This window comes from Neofelis nebulosa, chromosome 9, assembly GCF_028018385.1.
Source record: "Neofelis nebulosa isolate mNeoNeb1 chromosome 9, mNeoNeb1.pri, whole genome shotgun sequence".
Classification (NCBI taxonomy): domain Eukaryota; kingdom Metazoa; phylum Chordata; class Mammalia; order Carnivora; family Felidae; genus Neofelis; species Neofelis nebulosa.
In genome coordinates this window covers 12,076,754-12,099,876 of record NC_080790.1, presented here as the reverse complement: position 1 = coordinate 12,099,876, position 23,123 = coordinate 12,076,754, and the positions used below count along the sequence as shown (strand labels likewise).

Genomic DNA, 23,123 nt, shown 5'->3' with positions numbered 1-23,123 from the left:
GTTACGGTAAACCTTTTTCTTAAAGTTTATTCTTATTTATTTTGAGAGAGAGGTAGAGAACAAGGGAGAGGGGGCAGAGCGAGGGAGAGAGAGAGAGACAGAGTGACAGAACCCCAAGCAGACTCCGTGCTGTCAGCGCAGAGCCTGATGTGGGGCTCAAACCCATGAACCGTGAGGTCATGTCCTGAGGCGAAATCAAGAGTCGGGCACTCAACCGACTGAGCCACCCAGGCGCCCAGAGTTGCTATAAACCTTATGTGTATTAATAATACGAAATGCCTGGCACACTGCAGGTGTTCAGTAAGTGTTTGCCCAGCCCCCGCCCTCCACTTCTGTTTCCCCATCTGTAAAAAAGCATCCTATTTACTAACTGCCTTGTAAACCCCAAATGCTTTCAGGACGACAGGGTAGAAATGTTCTGTGGCAACTTTCTTTAGAAAACATGCCCCCCCTTTTTAAAAAAGCCCATAATTCCTCCACATGCTTCCCCATCTGTTCCCCCAAATGTGATAATTAGGAAATGATGCTGTCACTTTCCAACGTGAGAAGTCTGCCCCTCCCATCCCATCTCTGAGCGACACGGCAGAAGGATGAGCACATAGATCTTAATGTTGACAGCCGGGCCCATTCCCAGTCTCCACGATTTTGATGTGGTTCGAAAACCAGGTCACTCTCCCCTCGGAAGCACCCCGAGGTGCTGGTCCCAGGGGATCGGGCTGCAAGGGGCTTTGAGACCACGTCAGGCGCCCTCACCACTTAACGGTTCTTCCCTCATGAGTCTTCCCGGGGTCTAGAGCAGTGAGTGGCACGAGCCCCGTTTAAGATGAGGGAACAAGGCCCAGAGAGGTAAAGAGAACTTCTGAATAGAGCAAGTTGGTAGGAGAACCAAGAGGCACCCCCTGACCCCCTCCCACCCTGCTGCCAAAGATGTGGGCAGCACAGCCCCCGGCCCCTTCAGGTAGGCTAAGAGGACTGGTCTAGTCTTCCCAGGAGAGTGAAGTAATCTGGAACTTTGCGCTGCCCATGAATACTCCTCAAAACTTTCATGCCAACCAGTCCCGTCTCCCCTACCCCTCATGGAGTTTTCATATTCTAGCTTCTAAGCCATTGAACACGAAGTCCTTTGTCTTAGTTAGAGTTCCCTCCGAAGCGGAGCCTGAGACAAGTATTTGAGTGCAGTTTGCTCATTTGGGAAATGATCCTGGCAAGCCGGAGCGAGGAGGACACAGGATTAGGGGGAAAGTTAGAAAGAGGTATGTTGTTGAGCTGCTTTTCACCATGGTAACGAAGACCCAATCCATTGGGAACCCTCTGAATCATGATACAGAATTATTCCCCCAAAGGATAAAAGGCTGAGGCATGTATTTCTATCTCTCATTGGTTAAGAATTGGATTTGTTATCTAATGCTGAGGAACAGTTTTGCAGCCCAGAATTTACTGGCTTACAGCAACATACATTTATTATCTCACAGTGTCTCTGGGTGAGGAATCTAGGACTGGCTCAGCTGGATGGTTCCAGCTCAGGGTCTCTCATGAGGTCACAGTCAGACTGTCTGCTGGGGCTGCCGACTCTGAAAGCTTGGCCAGGGCTGAAGGGTCCACTTCCAAGATGACAGCCTCACACAGCTGTGGGCAAGAGACCTCAGTTCCTTGCCTTAGGGGCCTCTCCATAGGGCTGCTCACAACATAGCTTCATCCAGAGTGAGTGATCTGAGAGAGAGGACGAGAACGAGCACCTAAGATGAAATCTGTAGTCTTATCACCTAATCTTGGAAATGACACACTATTACTTTTGTGGTTCACTGTTGGCCACCCGATCAACTCTGGTACAACATGGGGGCAGAGGTCACTGGGAGCCATCTTAGAAGCTGCCTACCACAGGGTTGATCTTCAAGCATTAACCCCCTGCAAACACACACACACACACACACACACACACACACACACACACACAGAGAGACTCCTAAGATGAAGGAGCTCCCAGTTACGGAGCTAGGAAATGCAGTGGGTGCTTGAGATAGGAAGCAGTCAGCATGCACAGGAACTGTCCAGCAGTGGAACCGACAGTTGGCCAAGGGCATGTAGCACAAGGCACCAATAGCACCTGTCTATGTCCCATGCTGCGAAATCCTCCTCCTCCTGGCCTTCCCTCTGCCACTCTCCCCTGCTCCGATCATGTGTATCCTTCAAAGCTGCCCTGTAGCCATACGATCATCCTGAAATCCTCCTTGACCACCTGGCTCCCAACCCTTCACATGGGCTTGCTTTGGTGTTTGCACAAATGCTGTTAGAACAGCCGACATATTAGATCCCAAAGGGCGGGAAGCATTCTTCACAGTGTTCACTGTAATCCGAAGGACTAGAAAAGTCCTGAGGTAGGGTGGTCTAGACTGGCTACTGTAGTGGCTAGAGGTATCATGAGTGTCCAGATATGTCCCATCTCTCTACTCCCCCTCAGGGTGTCAGCCTTGGCTTTAGCTAGTCCCCTCGAACTCTAGAAATGTCAGCTGAGCAACCAGCCAACACATCCAGACACAACAATGCCCATAGATAGAAAAGAAGTGTGCATTCCCGATGTCTCCTTTTAAAAGCAAGGACAACTTTCTTGGAAACCCCCGGACGACTGCTCTTCACATCTAATTGAGAAGATCTTGGTCCCCTGCCAACCCTAAACTCTCTGGCAAGTAGAATTGGATTGTCATGACCAGCCTAGAGGGATCAGTGGCCACCCAAGAACAGAAAATGGGATCACATTCCCTGAGCATGTGGCCACAGCGGGAGTCGATGCTCCCAGACTTGGAATTAAGCAGCGTGGGGCTCAAGTCCCTACTTGGCCACCTACTTGCTCTGAGCCTGTTTCCTCCTTTATGAGGACAGTGAGACACATTTTGTATGGTTAAAGTTAGGCCCTAGCACCTAACATCTCTCCAGTTAACTAGTTCATGGCTCACCATCCCCATTGCCACCAATTTGGTCCAGCCCCCTCCAGCCCTCCCCCGTTTCTCTCTCTCACATGCACACACACACACACACACACACCACACACACCTTTTAGGATTTATAATTGACATATATCTTACATACAGAGGGTATAAAAATCTTAAATGTACAGCTCCGTAAGTTTTTACATATGTACGCCCCCACATAACCACACACAAATCAAGCTGTAGAAAATTTCCAGGACCCCCAGAACACTCCCTTGTGCCCCTTCCCAATTAATACCCCCCCAAGGTAACCTGTATCTGACCTCCAGCATAATATATTAGTTTTTCCTGTTTTTGAACTTGGTACAAATGGAACAATACAGTATGTATTCTTTTGTGCTGGCTTCTTAACTCAACATAACGTCTGGGAAATTAATCCATGTTGTTGTGGGTAGATTTCTCTCACTGTTACATAGTGTACCATTGTATGAATATGCCACGATTTATTTACCCAGTCTACTGTTGATGGACACTTGAGCTGTTTCCAGTTTTTACTATTATAAATGATGCTGCTGTGAATATTTTTGCACAAATCCTTTAGTGAGCAGCCATTTTTACTGAATACACAGCCAGGAGAGGAACTGCTGATCGTAAGGTGTATGTAGGTATAGCTTTGGTAGTTTCTACCACATGTCTTCCAAAAGAAATCTACTGATTTACACTCATAACGGAAATGTGTGGCCTCCGTAAGCTCTTGTCTGGACTACTGCAACACCCTGATCGCTCCTCTTACACTTGGAACGCCTTCTCAAAATTATCTGAGTCCTACCCTCCGTCGTGCCTGGGATGCTGGAGGCTGGCAGAGCCATTGGGGAGGGCTCTAGCATTCATTTCTCCCCATTGGGGTGCTTTCTGACCTTCTAATCCCCCCAACCCCACATACAAGGTTGACCAGATGCCTTGAGGAACTCTAAGCCTTGTACCCACGGGGTTGTTTGGGGTTCCTATGGTTATTGCCAGCCCCAGAAGGGCAGCCTGGTGACCAGATCACTCTTGTTGCCATCATTGTATTTCTTTTCTAGAATCACATAAGAATGGACTGCCAACATGGAGGCTTCAGGTTGATTTGGGGTGATTCACAATAGACATAGGAGGACTTCAGGGTTCTGGGATATCCTTGCTGACCCTTAGGCTTGAGCTGCACATATGGGCCCATGCACCATGCACTCTTGACTACTCATATTCCCATCACAGTGCCTCCTGCAATCTACTCTACCCAACAGAGGTGTGGGGGGAGGGCAGCAGACAACCTTTACCCTTGCATCCCCACTGTTGGCACCCTGAGTGGCAATCCGCTCCCTCCACAGGCTCCATACCATTTACCAAGCTGTCCTCTGTGGGTGGCTGCTCTTGTCTTCTCCTGGGCCTTCTGAAGACAGTTGCTACACAAACCAAATGGGACCTTCCAATCAATGTCCTCTCTTGCCTCCAGTTGATGTGGGATGTATGCTCTCCCCAGGTGATATTAAGCTGTGAAAGATGAAGACAGATGTTTCTGGTGCCACAGGTCCTTTGCCCATCCTCCCCACGGCTAGCAGTGAGTGAAAGGCAAGGTCGGCACTGAAAGAAATTACATTCTTGGAATGCAGTGATAATGACACACAGACCTCAAGATCCTACGATTATGTTACAAAATTCTGAACAGTAAATTTAACATGACCGGAACATGAGCTATCAATGACATCTTCCTGTATGAGACTTACACTGGTGATGATGGAACCAGCCTTCAACAAATGGTATCAGGAAACTGCAAGAGGCAAGAGGTTCTAGATGGTTTCCATACAAGCACATCCTGACGAGCCATAGTGTTGTGAGCACTGATAGTGTTTCTTCTTTTTCTTTAAGTGGGAGATCGGCAACTAACCAGGAACCAAGCGTTTGTTAGTAAAGACCCTGTCGAAATGATCCCTAGATCTCAGCAGTCACAGACGGTGCTCGGACACTAATTGGGAATCTTCAGCAGCACTGATTAGATGATAAACAAACAAGGGCGCCAGGGTGGCTCGGTCAGTTGAGGGTCTGACTCAGACTCAAGTCATGATCTCACTGTCCGTGAGTTCAAGCCCCACGTCAGGCTCTGTGCTGACCGCTCAGAACCTGCAGCCTGCTTCAGATTCTGCCTCTCTCTCTCTCTCTCTCTCTCTCTCTCTCTCTCTCCCCATCCCCTGCTTGCACTCTATCTCTCCAAAATAAGCAAAAATGTTTTAAAAAATTTAAAAAGATGATAAACAAACATATAAGTACCTCTTTTCTACTATCATTCAAAATCTTCATCAAGGAGCCATTATACGGTTGATCCTCATTATTTACATGTTCTATATTTGCAAATTTTCTTCCTCGCTAAATTTATTTGTAGCCCCAAAACCAATACCCAAGGTGCTTTATTTTTAAGGTGTATTTCTTTATTGTGAGGGAGAAAGAGAGAGAGAGAATGGGAGAGGGGCAGAGAGAGTGAAAGAGAGAGAATCCCAAGCAGGCTCCACACTGTTAGTGCAGAGCCCGATGTGGGGCTTGAACTCACACACTGTGAGATCATGACCTGAGCCAGTAACCTAGCAGTGTGTGAAAGGCAAGGTCAACATTGAAAGAGATTACATTCTAGGAATGCTAAGTCGGACACTTAACTGACTGAGCCACCCAGGTGCCCCCCAATACCCTACCCCCCAATAACTGCTTTTGCAGTTATTTGCATGAATGTGCAGAGTGGTAAAAACTTGAGTCACCCAGTGTGCACACTCCCACCAGCTGAGGTTGGATAAGACAATGGCCTATCTGGTCTCAGTTCTTGTACTGTAAAAAAGTGTCTTTTTTTTTTTTTTTTTTTGAGGGAGAGAGAGGGCACAAGTGAACAAGGGGCAGAGAGAGAGAAGCGGGGCTAACCCGATGCAGGGCTCGAGCTCACCCAAAGCGGGACTCGAACTCACGAACCGTGAGATCATGACCTGAGCTGAAGTCAGATGCTTAACCGACTGAGCCACCCAGGTGCCCCGAAAAAGTGTCTTTTTCAATTACATTTAGTGTCGCCTTCTTTTTTCCTGAATTTTTGTGCTTTTTCTTGGTGATTTCACTGTTTAAAATCCTGCTCACCACAAGCACAGTGCTAAAGTCTCTTAGTGTTCCTGAGTATGAGAAGGCCGTGACGTGCCTAACAGAGAGGACACGGGTTCAGGCATGAGTTGCAGTGCCGTTGGACATGAGCTCAATGTTAATCAATCAACAATACGTATTGAATAAGTTGTCTTTAAACAGAAGCACATAAAACAAGGTTATGCGGTGATCAGTTCACAAAAATGGGACCAGAGGCTCTCAGGAACCTACCCCTGTATTTCCCCGAGGAGTGATAGTTCAGTGTCCTTTAATTTGATGTTTGCAGTAACACCACGAGTATGAGACCCGTTGGGTCTCATGTGGGCACATGAATCTCCCAGCAAAAAAATGTTTGCAAAGGGTCCTGCATACCCAGGGGCAGCCCTGTTCCCGCAGTGGGGTTGCAGCGAAGTGCTCTAAGGTGACTAGGTTTTAGCATCTTGAGCCATCCCAACCTGCTCGCCCCCCTGCCCTGCCAGAGTGTTGGCAGGGAGAGACACAAAGTGACCGGGCAGACCCTGGGTTGGTCTGTTCAGACCACCAGGACAAAATACCACAGATGGGGGTTTAAACAACCGAAACTGATGACTCACAGTTCTGGAGGCTTGAGGATCAAGCTCAAGGTGTGGGCCAGGTTGGTTTCTCCCGAGACCTCTCTCCTTGGCTGGTAGACAGCTATCTTCCTGCCGTGTCCTCACATGGCCTTTTCTCTGTGAGTTCAAGTCCCTGGTGTCCCTTCCTCTCTTTATAAGGACACCGCCATATTGGATCTGGGCCTCACCCATACAGGGCCTCTTTAAAGGCCCTGTCTCCAAATACAATCACATGGGGGTTAGGGTTTCCACCTACGACTTGCGGGGGGGAGGTGGGGGCGCGTAAGTCAGTCCATAACAGGTCCCATGTGGACAAACTCACAGTCATCGTTTCCTAAAGGACAGCCAGAGACTGAGGGAGTGACGCCACAGACCTCAGGGTGGAGGGCTGATAACCCGAGCCCCTCCCTCCACTGCCGCCTTCCTTTTGTGGTCTTCTCGAACCTGACAGCCTCCACTGTTGGCAGAGCAGCTGGTGATTCTGACTCAAAAGAGCTGGATTTGAATCTATGTGAATGGAGGCTGGAGGAAGTCAGTGTGAGCCTCAGTGGACTCATCTGTAAAGTGGGTTTTCCAACCACTGACCTGCCTCAACCTCATAAAGCTGTTGTAGGATCATCTGGGAAAAAAACTCGAGAGGGTTTCATAAACTGGAAAGTCTTCAAGTATGAGAAGGAAGGGCACCTGGGTGGCTCAGTCAGTTACACATCCAACCCTTGATTTCGGCTCATGTCACAATCTCACGGTTCATGAGATCAAGCCCCATGTCACAGTGCAGAGCCTGTTTGGGATTCTCTCTCTCTCTCCTCTCTCTGCCCCTCCTTCGCTTGTGAGCACACGTGCACTCCTCTCTCTGTCTCTCTCTCCAAATAAATAAAAAACGTTTATAAAAAGAGTGAGAAAGGAAAGGGTGACTACATAAGGGTCAGATTTACTTGGGCAAGAGCATATACAGTAATACCTTTTAGCCCTTGACTTTGTGTGTTTTGGGAGGCTTGCTCCCAGCATTCTAGAGGAGGAGCGCACTGGGCAGGAGAAAGCTTGGGACACCGTCTCCTCCTTCCACTGTGGCCGCACAAGTAGCAGTCGAGTCGGAGGGTTGCAATTTTTTTAAGTTAAAATTTTCAACCATAGATCCTGGCAAACTAACTTTTAGATTGTTGAAGAAAACAGACACACATATGCATTTGTCATTCAGACACTACCACGGGCCTCAAGGCAATTTATTGAATTTTTTTTTAAAGGAAGCAATTTAAATGAGAAAAGTTAAGCATTAGAATCAGAGAGCGTTGTCAAAAAACCCAAAATGGAATTCTGGTTTAAAAAAAATAACGGAAGAGATACCTTAATATAAAATCGATCAATGTGTATATGAAACGGTGAGGAGATGGGTGGAAGACAAAACCAACTCTGAATCTTTTAGTAAATTTCATAAAAGTGCCAATTTGATGGATTTAAAACACTTTATGAAATGTGGGGGGAAAAACCCACACGAATACCTAAGGAAACCCATGAAAATGGCTGAAGCAAGAATTGAATGGAGTAATCAAGGAAAAATCCATCCTTTGCTTCTTCCTTTGCCAGCCTTGCCCTAATCTGGGTGGTGGCCCTTTCCTTTCGCTCCTGGCCCACATTTGTCCCCAGCAGCCTATCCTCGGAGAAGTCAGATCCTCCATTAATAACCCACAATTGACCAATTAGGTTCAGCTGCAAAGCTGGAATTAGCTGAAATTTTAAATGTTCCAGTTCAGCTTAGGATGTTTCCAGAAAGCCCCGTTTTACGTAATCAAGCAAATTTACCATCATTAGTGGCAATTAAGATAAAGTGTTAATGACTCTGTTTACCCTGGTGGGAACATATGCAGGGTGCGTGCGTTCGAGGCAAGGAGAGGAGCCGAACACGGGGCGATGCCTGGGAGGTGGAATCTCGGGGTTTGGAGGAGGTTCTCTCCTCGCTCCTCATAGAACATCAGAAGGCGCACGCGCCCTCAGGGAGTAACGCTGTACGTGGGGAAACTGAGGCGCAAAGCGCGCCCGGGGCTTGGCTGCCCACGGCCCCTGCTCTGCACCACTTCCCACGTCACTCAGCTGCCTCACTGGCCTGAAGAGTTATCGTTGGTGGAAGGAGTCAAGAAGGAGAAGGAGAAGGGGGCTGTTTAAGAGAGCACCCCTGCGGTTAACTATGCATGCGCGCTGGGTAATTAACTTACTCGACCCTGACAACCACCATCTTTCCGGAGAGACCTTCTCAGCCCCATTTTACAGATGAGAAAACGGAGGCTGGGGAAACTCAAGTCCTTTGCCCAGGGTTACTCCTCTGAGTGTCTGGGTCGGTCCATTCCACGACCCAGTCTTCCAGCTCCGCCCCTTGCCCCACTTATACCCCCACAGCCAGGTTTATCCCGAGCCTCCGGAGGAGGTCTGGAGCGGGAAGACGGGGATCAAAGAGGGCTTTGGGCCTGATGGGGCCTGCCTGCCTCTCCTCAGGCTGCCTGCAGTCGTGGGACAAGTCCCAGGGAAGTGGCTTCCCCTTGTGGCTTCCAGCCTGGGAAAAGGGCGGCTCAGTGGCACTCCTCAGCTCAGGACTGGGGGGCAGGAGGGAGATAATTAAGGGGTAGGGAGCAGTGGGGAATTGAAGCAATTATCCAGCTAATTGAGGCTCAGTGGCCCACTTTCCCTGAACATCGGGGTGCCAGGCTGGGAAGGCTGACCGCCCGAACCTTCAGGTGATGGCACCTGAATAGCCTCCCGAAACAGGGAGCTCTGGGAACCTGAAATCCTTGCTTCGGGCAGCGTCTCCAGCCTCTGCTTTTCCGCAGTGAAGGCAGGTTGCGCGTGAGGTTGCGGCCTCCGGGAGGGACTGAAGGAGAGGGAGAGGTTGCTTTCCTTCACGGGACTCTGGATCAAATCATTTCTCCTCACTTTTGTCATCCCGCGGAATCATCACAGGGACCCCATTTCACACACGGAGAAACTGAGACCTCCACAGCGTGGGCCATCTGCTCAAAGTCACGTCCCCGAGCCCGAATTAGCCCCGTTATGTCTTTCCCCGCGCCTCCCAGCTCCTGCCTGGAACATGAGTTTGGACACGCACGTGTGTTCCACCCCCACCTTCCCGCCTCCAGCCCCCACCCGTGGAAACAAACCTATTCGCCATCCGCGGAATGAGTCTTGAGGTCACCGTTTCGGGAGCTGGAATTCTCCTCGCTGCCGAGAGCCCAGCTTTTGTGTTTGTTGTGTAGACAAAGGCGGCCTAAGTTAGCACATGTGTTCCAGAGGCTCCCGCCCCATCCCTTCCCCAGGGACCCACGGGGAATTCTGCTAAGATAATTATCTCCAACTGGGGTTTTGTTCGGTCCTCTGGTAAGACAAGCTCCCCGTTTAGAATAATAAGGCTATGCTATTGAAGGCTAGCCGGGAAATATTTTTCAAACAAGCAATTCACGTATGTGTTTCACATATGCCGCTCATTAAGGTTTATAAGACCTTTTGGTCTTCACCATAAAGCTTGTTTTTTTAAAGGTTAAAGTCAGCATGCCCCGGTTACTGCCAGCACCCTGCTTCCCTCTTCAGATGCGACAGAATCCTGGGAAGTGTTGAAAGGGAATCAAAGAAGCTGAAGCCTCCCGACCCCGCGGCAGAGGAACTAATGGTGGCCCCAAGAATTCTCTGCCCCACAAGAGCAGGACCAGGAGGGGGGCCCTCCTGCCTGACCCCCGCGTGTGCACAGGGTTCTCCGATTTAGAAAACAGGGGTACATCTTCATCCCGGTGACTCACAACCTGGGAGCACGTTAAACTCACCCGAAATGTGTAAGAAACACATCCGCCTGGGTCCCAGCCACCCAAATCCTGACCGAGCCAATCGGAGGCAGGTGGATCCCCGGCACTGAGTAGTTGTTGAGCTCCTTGGGTGGCCGTGATGTGAAGCCAAGGTGGACATCATCCCTGGGCTCCTGGGTCCCCGAAGCTGTCCTGCGGGTGGGAGAGCCAGGATTCATTCTCTGTCTTCTAGAGATGAGGAAAACACGGCCCCGGAGCAGACACAGCATGCCTGTACGTGGCAGAATTAGGACTTGAATCTGGCTGTCTGACACCTTCTTCCAAGCCCCCCTTGTAGTCCACGTGATAGCGACAGCCACCATTCACGGAGCCTGGCCACCGATGTCGGTATTGGGATGGCCATTTAGCAGATCAGGAAACTGAGGCTCGGAGAGGTTACATGACAGGCCTCATGTCACATCACATACAGAGGATCTGATCGCAAAAGTCCTGCAGGAAGCAGGTAACGTGGGGCATCGGAGTTTGGCCATTAGGTTTCCACCCCTGGGCAGTGCGACCTCTCTTTCCTGTGTTTAAAGTGTCTCTGAGGTCCTTTAAGGACCGTATGCAGAAAGAGGAAGCGAATGTCCATTTATCGTTCACCTACCATGTGCCAGACCCTCTGCTGGCTGCGTTACCCACATCTTCCGTGTCGAGTCTACGCAACAGGTGTTGCCCTCCACATTTTAAAGGCGGAGATGCTAAGGGCTACCGTCATTTGGTGACCTGCTCCAGGTCACAGAGCTGGCAAGTTTCAGAGTAAAACCCCCTGTCTGTGGGCTTACACACACACACACACACACACACACACACACACACGCACGCACTGCCTTCCCGCTCTGGTCACAGTGGCAGGTGCGACCTGCCCAGACATACGGAAGAGTTTCGGGCAAATTTGAAAACAACAAAGATAATTAAAAAGGGGGGGAAACAGTTTTATTGTGGCCTTGGCTGGATTTCGTTGTTTTTGAAGTCATTGTTAATTTGGTGCCAGGGCATTTTAATCAATTAGGTTGAAGCTTGCTGTTTACGAACCCACTAAGAGTGTGCGTTTGCTTTTGTTATTAATTAAGAACATCATTCTTTCTAAGCGTTCTTTGAGCAAACCTTTCTCTGCCTCCTAGCTTCTTTTACACATGGCCACGGGGGGGAATGTAGAAATAGAAAGCCATGACTTGGGGAGAGCCCAGGACGGGGAACCAGGAAAGCTGGGTCTGACCCCGGTGCTGTCCCTGACCCTCAACATGATCCCGGATGCGTCCCTTGACTTCCGCGAGCCTCGGTGCCTTCCCCAGATGGGAGATGATGATCCTCATCCCAGCTTCCTATCAAAGATGCTCTGAGAAAAAAATGAGAGGATCAAGATAAAACCTTAAAAACTGGAAAGGGTCATGCAAAGAGGAAGGTTTTTTTTTGCTAAAGAAAGTATTCCTGTTCAAATCTAAAAGCTCTTGCCGTACCATGATGTAAGATACACACTGTTATTCCCATTTGGAAAAACGTTATCAACCACAACGGAGGGCCACGCTTGTTTACTCAGCGTCCTTTGCAGTTTGGGGGATCCACCCACTGTGGGTGGTAGAATCAACCGTTCATTCATTCGGCCACTCCTTGCATGACCACGAACCCAGCCTGGCCCTGAGTCAGGGAAGGCGCTGGGATGGAGACGATGCACAGCCTCCCAGGTCAGCAAGGGAGACTCCCAGCCACACATTTGCGTGAGAAGCAGGTGAGAATATAGCAGAGGGAAGGAAAAGTCTCCGTGGGAGCCCCAAGAAGTTAAGTGGCGAGGGATGAGCATGTGCTCTGAGGGCTGAGGATTTGGACTGGTCAAGTCTGTGCTTTCCTCCCACGGGCCTTTGCTCTCGACCTTCATGCTCCACTAGGGTTTCCCCATGACATGTCCCCGGAGAGCTCTCGGAGGACAAGGGACCACAGCGGCCAAGGAGAGGCCCCTGGTCTGAAGCAGGTGAACACAAAGGGGGCCCTTTGAGTGGCAGTAGGGCTTGGCTTGTTACCTTGGGCTGCTCTGAGCACGGACCCCAGAAACTCCTCAGAGAGAACATCACCAACAGAGCCTCTTAGGTCGGGGTCTCGGGTGTATGTTGTGCCCATTTACCTATCCATCTCTCATCTCTGCACTCACCAGCTCCCAGTGACCTACATATGTTTGACCAGTTGACGTCCATCTGTAGACAGACCTCCTCAGAACCCACACCTGGAACTCCCTTTCATTCATTTGACAAATGTTTGAGAGCCTGGCATTGACCAGGTACTGATCTATGTCACAAGGCCTTTCTTTAAACTCCTTTAAAAGGCCTTTCTTTAAACTTCTTTAAAAGCCTGCATGAATTCAACTCACCATTACAAGGAGGTCCTTTCCTCTTTCCAGATCACCTAATCAGAGAAAAGGTAACTTATCCACCTGGTGATTATTGTAGCTCATTACATTGGTACCTAATATTCCATACAGCCTAATCTTTGCACATGGAGTATAAAATCTAGATTCACTTACCTTTTAGGGCTAGAAGGATTACAGTGACCACCTCCCATTTTACAGATGGAAAACTAAGGCCCAGAGATAGAGGGTGCACTCAAGGTCACACAGGAAGTCAACGGAGAGCTGAGACTCTCTCCCTGTCCAATTCTGGTCTCCAGCCCCATCTTACAATATGTCCTAGAATATGCCAAATGAGCTTAGGCAAACTCTCTTTTGGCCTGCTTTCTTACCCAACAAAAGAAAGTTTGCTGCTGACTTCTAATCAACCTGCCAGCTATATTTTCTAGATCTTTACAAAAACATATAGACTGGCAGGTAATCATTCAAGTTTCAGGGAGTAGAGCCTGCTTTTCACTTAGAATTGGATGAATGTGTCCGTGGACTCTGCTCAGACCCAGGGCGGTTGTCCATCAGTATTGTTAGCCCATTCGGAACCTTGGGTGGCCTGGCCTGAGGAGCCTCGGGTCAGGTTAAAGGCAGAGGTCTTCTCTGGTCTGCGGGTCTGGCTCCTACCCTCTTTAGGCCACGTCCGACTCCATGGTTCACCAGGGAGGCACGTGGAGCCAGCCGTGCTCCGATCCCTGGTCCTAAGAGTATGAGTGCCGTGCCCACAGCGCACAGGCTTCCAGCCCCAGCCCCGGCCCAGTGGGAGCTGGCGGAACCTGAAACGTCCCACGTTCGCTCATTCGCCAAGCCAACCAGCAAACACCAGCAACTGGACCCCGTCCAGTCCGGTGCAAGCTGCTTGAAGAGATCCACGGAAATCCAGCCGAATAAACCACCAGAGGACGAGCAGGTGGAGAGCGGGGACCGTGTCACTCATTTTGTATCTCAAGTGCCCACACTGTGCAGGTGCTCCGTAAATGGTTGTTAGCTGAATGGCTCCGCGGTCAGGGAGCTCCTTACTGGCCTGAAGATAGCGGGCAGGACCCCCTAACCTCTCGGAAACTCTCTTTGCTCTGATCTAAAGTGAAAACACTAATCACACTAACGTGAAATGACTCTTGGGAGGCTCCGACAAGAAAACCTATGGGGAGGAAAAGAAAGACCTTGCGAACGGCAAAGCCCTAAGAAAAACGTTAGCTCTGTTGCCGCCGTGCGGGATAACGGAAGTGGACGGGGCTCCCAGGATCCGAGGGACAAATTAGGTTGAACAGAATCTCAGGGGGCGGGGGAGGGGAATGTTAGAAGAAATGCAGTATTCAGAACCTAAAAGATAAGCCGTACTATCAGAGATCTGGTAGTTCATTTGCTTGTTTGCTTTTCATACAGGAAAAAAAAAAAAAAAAAAGAATGGCCAAGTGAAAGATACCGTGACCCGAACAAAGCGTTTTAGTGAAAAATGAGCTTTCCTTTTTGTGGTTTAGACATGACCAAACTGCGAAGAGGTAACAAGCGTCTCTTGAGTCCTTGCTAGGCCCAGGGCACTTTTGGGTACCTTATCCCATTCAATTAAGAATTTGAGGGAGATTCAAAACTGCCGTCCCTGTAGTCATTTGGGTTCTGGAATCCAGGGATCTGGGAGGGCTCAGGTCAAAGGTTTTCCCATTATTAAAGTGTCCAGAATGACAGAAAGATCCAACGCCTGCCGCCTGACCTCCACCTCCACCTCTGTCCCTCCCCTCCCACGGCCCCGGCCACGGTCTTATTCAAATAAACAGTCTTGGGTCCCAAGCCGAGTTCTTTGGAAGCCAGAGCAGAAATCCTAATTGTGGTTAATGAGGCCCGGGGTTTGCTCTGACTGGGCTGTTTACTGAAGCAATTTCAGTGGTGCTCCCTTTACTCCTTCTGGGCAAAGACAGCAGCCACTGGCTAGCCTGTTCGGGATAAATGTCACCACAGGCCCCGGGGGAGGTTGGACGGCTCTTACCCCCTCCTGTGTCACCTGGCTCTGTGAAAGGAGCCTAGGAAAGAAGAGGAGGAAGGTGCAGACCTGGCCTCTGAGGTCTGGGGCGGCAGCACTTGGAGAAGGGACAGCACTCTCAGAGACAGGACGTGGGTGCTCCAGGGGCACGCGTCCCGCTCCCTTTGGTCAAAGGAAGAGCTGGTCCCAGAAGGCTTCCCGCCTGGCAGCTGCTCAGGGGGACTCTGTCCTGGAACTCAGAGTGCTGTGCCTTTTCCCGCAGTGCAGTTCGCGGCCACCCCGGCGGGCTGTCCCTTCCCTCAGCCTCCTGCAGGGCTGCGAAGTTCCCCCAACCCTCCACTAAGCCCTTCCACAGAGCCTCTGTGCACCAGGCGACTTTAAAAATCTCTCGGTCCCAGAATCCCAAAGAAACGTACGTTTTAAGTGACCTGACCAGTGTGACGTCTCCCTGTGACCTGGGAGGTGCCCACCCCGGGAGGCTCAGCGCCTACCGCTTTGAGAGCACAGCACCCAGGCTTTTTTTTTTTGTCTTCAGTCCCAGGCCTCAGAGAGAGGCAGCAGAGGAAAGAGAAGGGAGAGAACATTTACTGAACGTGTCTAAGCAAATAGCAGCTCCTTTCACATTTTGATCGATCCGTCCTTATCCCAATGTTTAGAGAAAAAAAACTGAGGCTCCGAGAGGCAGTGACTTGCCCAAGGTCACACACTGGGGGCCAGAATATATTCTGGAATTACCGATGCACTCACCAGTTACTTACTGAGTGCTAATGACAAGCCAAGCGTGGTTCTAGGTGCTGTGGATATATCTGGGAATGATCAAAGACCTGGCCTCACAGAGACGAGATTCCAGGCAGGCAGACAGCCCGTGAACACGTTGATATATAATATAATATAACATCTGCAAGACCCGTCTGACTCAAAGCCGTTCTTTTTCTCCCACAGTGCACAGCTCCCTCGAAGCCCCGAGCATCTGGCCTCAGACGATTCCCCGAATCCTTTTTATTTCCAGGGGCCCGGCTTTCAGGCTCAATAACGCAGTGCCTATCCGCACGCCCTCCATAAACCCTAAATGCTCCTTTGGGGTTTTGTGCCAACCCCACAAAGGCAGTCACGGCATCAAAGAAGAACTCTGTTCTCTGCCTGATGCCTGCCGAGCAGCTGTCCTCAGCAGGCCTGGAATCCTCCCCAAAACAAGCCAGCCCCTGGGGTTCTCCCGTCCTTCCTGGAGGTACCCTCTGAAGTTCCTGGCGAGGAAGTTCTGGTTCAGATAAAGGTTACCCAAATAGCTCCAGCCGCCCGAAATGTGGTGGGAGATTTACAGGAAGCAGGGAGGGGCAGTACTTCCAGGAGCCGTAAATCTCTCCTGCCCGAGGCTGGGGAAGAGAATGTACCGCCAGCACTAAATCAATTTCATTGGCGTGCTCCGGGGTTTCTGCACTTGGAGGCTGGGCCAGGGGTGGGAAGGAAATAGTTGTCAAACATCAGGACTGATGAGGACAGACGCCGGAATCAGAGGTTGTGATTTCCTGTGGCCCAGAGAGTTTGCCTGGTCGTGGCCTTTCCTTGGGGGTCTTGTCCCCAGAATGCCTCTGCCCCAGGCAGTAAGTAGCAAAAGCTCAGTGGCCTTGGGTGCCAGACAGCATCCGTCTTCCCCGGGGTCTCTTGGGTCTTTTTACAAAGGCCCCTCCTCCCAGCTCCTTGTGCGGCTGCTTCCTTCTCACCAGCCACATCCTAGCTCAGCCGGCCCTTTCCAGAGAGGCCTTCCCTGGGCATTCTACCTCAAGTAAGGCCCTCTATCTGGCCATTGTCTCAGTATCTCTCTGGTTTCATGCCTTCTGGGGAAAACCTGGCTTACAGAGTCTTGTATATTTAACCACCATCACTGCCTGGTCACCCCGCTATGCCAACTCCACGAAGACTGACTTTCCTGCCACTGTATTTCTGCCACCGAGCACAGAACTTGGAAGATGCCAGGTGCTCAATAAAGATCCACCGAAGGAAAGAATCGACAAGAAAGTAAATTACCAAAAGGCATCCACTCTAAGCTTCGTCCCATATCCAGAGCAGCAAAGATGGTGGTGGGGAGGGAAATAAATGTACTTATCTCAATCACTAGGAATGCTGAAGGAGAACCATTCTGTCAAAAGCATTCACGGTATGCACTTGGCTCCGAGAGAGAGACGTTTATGTCTGCATCTCTTGCAACTAAAAGACCTCACAGAAGCAGAGCTCTCCCTCTTTTTCACCGAGGGCTTGAGCCTGGGCTCTTCGGCAGGCACAGGTGGGGCTGCTGACCCCAAGCCCGCACCTTCTTTCCCCAGATGGGTTTTTCCACTTCCGAAGGCCACACGTGGCTGCCGTCAGGGCCCGTCTCTCCTCCTGCTGTACTGCTCTGACTCTGCCCCCTCACCACGGTCTTCCTGCTTCCCAGCCCTCCCTGGTAAGGGACTGGCAAAGGCCTCTCTCCTTCATACGTAAGAGTGTGGCTCACACGCTCCTGCCCAGGGCCGGGGATCCTGTGCGGCGAGAAGCCTTCAGAGGTCCTCTGGCCCCAATCTGTCATTTTTCAGAGGGGCAAGTTGAACCTCACAGGAGGGACCGTTTCACGGTCAGGTGACCAGTCGCAGGCAGGGATGGGCCTAGGCGCAGGTGTCCTGATTCTAAGTGCTCCTCTAGTCGTGCCAGTCTGCTCACCTGGGAGGACGAGAGGCTGTGGCCGGGTGGGAGGTGGCCCCCTCTCTCTGCTGTAGAGCAGTCCCGTCTTGTGGGTGTGATGAAGGGAAGAGCAGGGCCTCGGGGTGGGAACAGACCAGGTCTCCCCATGGCATGGCTTCGGGCAAATATTTCAGCCTCCGAGGCTCAGTTGTAAAAGCTCCGAGAGGCCCTCCTGGGCTGGAGAAAGGGTAAGGGGTGGGAGAGCACTTGTGCAGAGAGCATGCCCAGAGTTAAGGCTCCCCTCTATTCCTTCCTTTTTCTCCCAGTCACTTTTACGGTGCTTCATCTCCCACTCCCAAAGACCCTATCCCTCCCCCACACACGCCAATTTGCCTTCAGTTTCAGCTCCCCACATGTCTACTGTGGTCCCTGCCAGAGGACTTGTTCTTCCCTTGCCATTGATCCAAATCAAAAAGAAAAAAAATTTTTTTTTTTTTTTAAATTTCTAGTTACCTCTTCCAGGAAGCCTCCTAGGATTTCCGGTCCCATTTTCACGGGAAAGATGTCAAACAACACGTTCAGCTTCTCTTTCTGGTTACAATTTTCGACAGCCAGCACGTTTCAACGTCCATTCATTCAATTAACACGTGTTGCAGACACGATCATCACCCTCCACACATACAGGCAAATCAGACTGGGCGCCTTCTCATCAAGCTCCCAGGCTGGTGAGAAAGACACGTGGGCAGTTACGTAGGGGAGTGGTAAGAGGCCAACTGAGCAAATCAGCTAGGCTAGTGCTGGCTGCTATAACAATGAACCCTAAAATGTCAGCGGCTTCACACAGCAGAAGTTTGTTTCCCACTCATGAAGCATTCCGTGTGTGCGTGCTGGCTGGCGGGAGGCTGGGCCTGGGGACAGTCAGTGCCGGGGAGCTTCCCGGGAGGGGAAGGAATGGGCAGTTCAAGGGCAGACCAGCTGAGCCAGCTCAGGGGGTGACTGAAAGCTCTGGCTCGTGTGTTTAATATGTGCTCAGTTGCGCCCATCCAGGCGCATCCGAAGACTGGCTCTTCTTAGGATGGAAATACACAATGTTCAAAAAGGACAGACAGAGGCACGAGTCCGGAGAATCTCCGTTCGGCTGGCCTGCCCCCTTTGCAGCCACCGTGAAGATGGGGTCACTTTTAGGAAAACCTGTGGGCTCTTTCTGTTTTGCAGCATGGTCGGATGAAATCCAAGACCCAAATGGGTCAGGGAGGGTGCGCACAGGGCCGCCTGGGGGGCTCAGTCCGTTAAGCGACCGACTCTCGGTTTCGGCTCGGGTCGTGATCTCACGGTTCATGGGATGGAGCCCCGCGTTGGGCTCTGCACTGAGTGTGGAGTCTGCTTGCGCTTCTGTCCCTTCCTCCGCCCCTCCCTCACGTATCTCTCTCTCTCTCTCTCTGTACGTGTGTCTGTCTCTCAAAAAAGAAAAACTTAAAAATTAAGAAAAAGGAGGGTGCGCTCAGCTCAGATCCATAAAATTTATCGCGAGGGGTGGGGGAGGACCTAAGAGGAGCACCTGTGGACAGGCATGTGAGCACGTGGTTTGCAAGGCAGGGGCACCCAGCAAAGGGTACTGCTGCTTTGTAGGCTAGACAAGCCCTCTGACCGTCTCCAGCCAAGGACCCGGAGCTGCCTGGGCCAACCCTTCCACCGTTTGGCTCCCTGGTCGCAGAGTTTCCCGTGAGGGTGGCCCGGTCACAGCTGGGATTATCCCACTAGGCAGACTGGGCGGGTGGGGAGTTCGGAGAGAGAGATTTCCTCAAAATCCAGTAAAATCTGGCTCCAGGACCTTCCATTCTCAGGCCCTTGTTCCTCCTCTTAGACCCACAGATTGTCTTCGTCCCTCAATGTACACTCAAAGAGACAGAAGGGAAAAGGGACCTGCCCATCACTGAGCAAATTCAAGGCAGGGCTGAGATTAAAAGCCAGCTCTCCTCATATGCGGTCTGGGGCTCTTCCCACTTCGTTTTGTCAAATCTGTTTACAAAAGAGAAAAACCAAAGGAGCTTTATTTCTTCCAAGTTGGTTTGAAATCTCGAATCGCGCGGAGGCTTTCCTGGTGAGACAGAAGGCACGTGGGAGGCTGGAGGAGGGGCCCTGCTTCTCCAGGGGACCGGAGGTGTCAGGGAAATGTGACACGAGGAAATGCATTTGCACAGAATGAAAATGGGGGAAAGGGAGCAATTTTCAAACCTTCAAGCAATTAGGAAAAAAGGCATCTCAGGAAATAAAAAATGACCCTTTCGGGAATGTTCTTTCAGAGAGTGAACGAGAAGCCCACACATCTATTACATAAAGTAAATAGTCTGGTTACCTGATTTTCTGCATAACTGATGGGGATATCAACATAATCACTCTGGCATTCATTAACAGAGCTTGAAAACTAGTTTTAACACTTGCCACACACAGAAGAAGAAGAGGAAGGAGGAGGGGGAGGAGGAGGAGAGGAGAGGAAGAGGAAAGGGGAGGGGAGGAAAAGAAAGAGAGAGAAAGAAAGAAGAAAGAGAGGAAGGAAGGAAGGAAGGAAGGAAGGAAGGAAGGAAGGAAGGAAAAGAGAGAGAGAAAGAAGGGAAGTGAAGCAAAGGGAAGGGACGGGAAGGGAAGAAGAAAGGAAGGAAAAATCCCCCTGGAAGGAATTTATTTCAGTGCACCACAAGCAGATCTATGCAGATAACAGCAATCTCAGAAAATTGCTCCTGTCACTGGGTCATGTTGCCGTCTGCCCCTGTCCACCCCCAGGATGTTCAGAGAGCTTCTCCTCCAGGACCACCTGACCGGTCCCCGCCCTGGAGAGGGAGTGGGGAATGGCCGAGGAGAGGAGTCCGGTCCTCCAGATTCCAAGGCAACAAACAGCTGGAATCCCATTCTGCCACTTACTTGCCGTGACCTTGGGCCTTAGTTTCCTCTTCTCTAAAATGAAGTCCAGTTTGGTTACAACCACGAAACCATACCCACGGAGTGCTTAGTCACAGGCCAGGCACGTGGTCAGTGCTTCATAGAAGTGGTCTCTTCCTGTTTTGCGCAGCTGTCTGCCCACCCCCCGAAAGAGCTCGCAGGCACTGGGGGGACAAGACCACCCCAATGCAGCATCCAGTGCTCTGTAGGGAAGCCTTGCGGCAGAGGCAGAGATGGAGAGGAGAGGAGAGGAGTTACCTCCGGGAGGGAGGGAGTCAGGCTACGCCTCACTGAGATACTCATGCTCATGTGGGACTTTGCTGGATAAGGTGTGAGGAAAGGGGAAGGTATTCCAGGCAGAAGGAATGGCCAACACAGAGGCTCAGAGGGAGGGCACAGAGGGGCATGTGCAGCAGACTGCGGTGACATTGGGGGACGGACAGGAGCAAAGGAGGGGCTAGCCTCATCCCTTGAGCAGGGATAGAAAGCTGGGGACCAGCCCCACACTCGTATCCAGAGGTCACTGCCACCTGTGTGCTCCTGAGAGGGGGCAAGGGGTCTGGTGTGGCACCCTACAGTCTCGGAGCTGGCAGGGGCATTTCCTTCTGCCGGAAGCCCGCCCCCCGCCACAAGTCCCCCTGATCCGAAGGGTCAGCCTGGCTTTGCAGCTGCACAGAAAAAAGTTCCAGTTGCCCAGATTGGAGGTCTGGCCATGGAGCAGAGCAAACAGAACTCTTGTAACATCCAAGAACCTGGACCAGGGAGAGCCCTAAGGAGCCAGCGATTTGAACACAGAGGGGTCGGGACCGGAATGTGGCCCTACGGGGAGCTGGCGGCTGACCCTGACCCAGGGGGGCTAGAAGCCGGGTCTCCGGATTCCCAAGCCAGTGCTCCTTTGGTGGCACACTGCCGTCTCCCAGCTGGCACCACTGTGCCGCACGGATACCAGGAGGCTCCGTGCTCCCTGTGGGCAATGGGAAGGGTGCCCCCTGGATTTATGCAGGGCGCAGCCTGTGCAGCCGTATGGGGCAGCCCTTCTCCGGCGGGCGATTCTGATGTTGTGTGGACACAGAGCCTGATGTTCACCACAGGCAGGAGCTGAGAGCTCATCTAGTCCAAAGTCAGGCCTATGACCCTAAGGGAAGCCCTTGAGCCACCCCAACCTTGCCCTTGGCCGCTCCTGCTTGTTCCTGCTACACCGAGAAGAGGCCTCCCGATTCTTCTCCACACGGGGCCCAGGACAGCCGTCACCAGTTCATTCACTCGAAAAAGGTTTATTCGGTGCACCCGGAGTGGCGATGACCCAGATGCCGAATGCGATTTCTGACCCACTAGTTCCGTGTCCACGCAGGAAGTCCGAGGCCCCAGAGGATGCTGACCCGCTCGCGGTCACACCGCCAGCCATGGAGGCCCCTCTCCTGACTCCTGGTCAAATTCTTCCTCCTCCATCACGATGTCACCCAAGCTCCCCACTCCTTTACCACCGTCCCCGAACTGAAGGCCGCCGTCGACACTCGGAACGCTCGGCACCGTCTGACGGAGACATGGCTTTTCTCCAGCTTGTCTCTTGTCACCTGCACCTCAGGAGGCCCCAGCAACTAGCCGGACCGTCGCTGCCAGCCCAGACTCTCCCATCGTCTACAGACGGAATTGTATTTGGCGGCTCAGCTCCACTGAGCAGTTTCCACACATCTTGTCTCGCACGCGTCGTAAAGGAAGCGCGAGCAAGCCCATTCCGCACATGGGGACGCCGAGCGGGCTGACCTGTCCTCGGAGGTCACGCAGCCAGCGGGGGCTGAGCTAGGCCCCCGGTCACCCTCCCAGCGTCTCTCGCCTCTGCCGCCTTTCTCCGCAGGCTGCGAAACCTCACTGCTGTGCGCCTCGCTCCGTCCACCCTCGGACTTGTCACCAGGGATTTAAATTTTAAATGCTTTCCTTCGAAATATCCTGCTTTCACTTGGCAGTGGCTTCTGCAACTGTGCAGTTTGGGAAACAATATGAAAATCAGCATTTCATCAAGATGTAAAGCTTGTTAAGTGAGATCTTGAAATCCCTAAAATTATTCTTCCAGGATCAAGCGGAACAAAAGGAGGCTTGAATTTTAAGCATTCATTTTGAAAAAACTGAAATGTATGTCCGTGAATCTCTGAAAAACAAGCCCACGCGGAGAGGGTGGAAGGCTCCTCCATCCTGGGAGTCTTTCCATCTCTCTCTTGGGGAACGGAGTCCTGGTCCCTGTCTTAGGGAAAGAACTCCTGTCCTCGGGGAACGGAGTCCTCCAGCCCGGCAAGGGGACGCGGGGGCAGGACGCCGGGGATCTGGGCACCTTCCCCTGTCTGGGTCCACCTTTCCCCCTCAGTCCCATAAGGCACTGAACCGGGTGCCCTTTCTGGTCCCTCCCGCCCATGACCGTCTATGAACGCGGCCTCTACTTCTGCACAAATGCGCACTCGGAACCGAGTTAGATGTCCCGGCGGAGGGCGCTGTCTCTGTCGTTCCGTCACAGCTTGTGTTCCTTCAGGAAATTCAGTTCCGTGTGCAGCAACAGGGATGGCGTTTGTGCCCAAGGGTGGCTTGGTGGCCAGCTACTTAGAGCATCCAGCGCAGACCACACCTTCGGGGACCTCCACGCCAAGGGAGAGCGGGAAGCTTCAAGGTCTCCCCAGCCCCCTTCCCTGGGAG

General features: G+C 51.6%; 1 long non-coding RNA gene across 1 annotated transcript; it reads right to left on the bottom strand.

Annotated features, from left to right (window-relative positions):
• Nucleotides 1-1,433: 1,433 nt before the first annotated feature.
• LOC131484386 (uncharacterized) lies at nt 1,434-9,966 on the bottom strand. The gene is made up of 3 exons (XR_009248210.1): nt 9,811-9,966; nt 4,301-4,454; nt 1,434-1,710 (listed from the first exon to the last, which is right to left on the bottom strand). It is a non-coding gene; the product is annotated as an uncharacterized LOC131484386 (long non-coding RNA).
• Nucleotides 9,967-23,123: the final 13,157 nt, after the last annotated feature.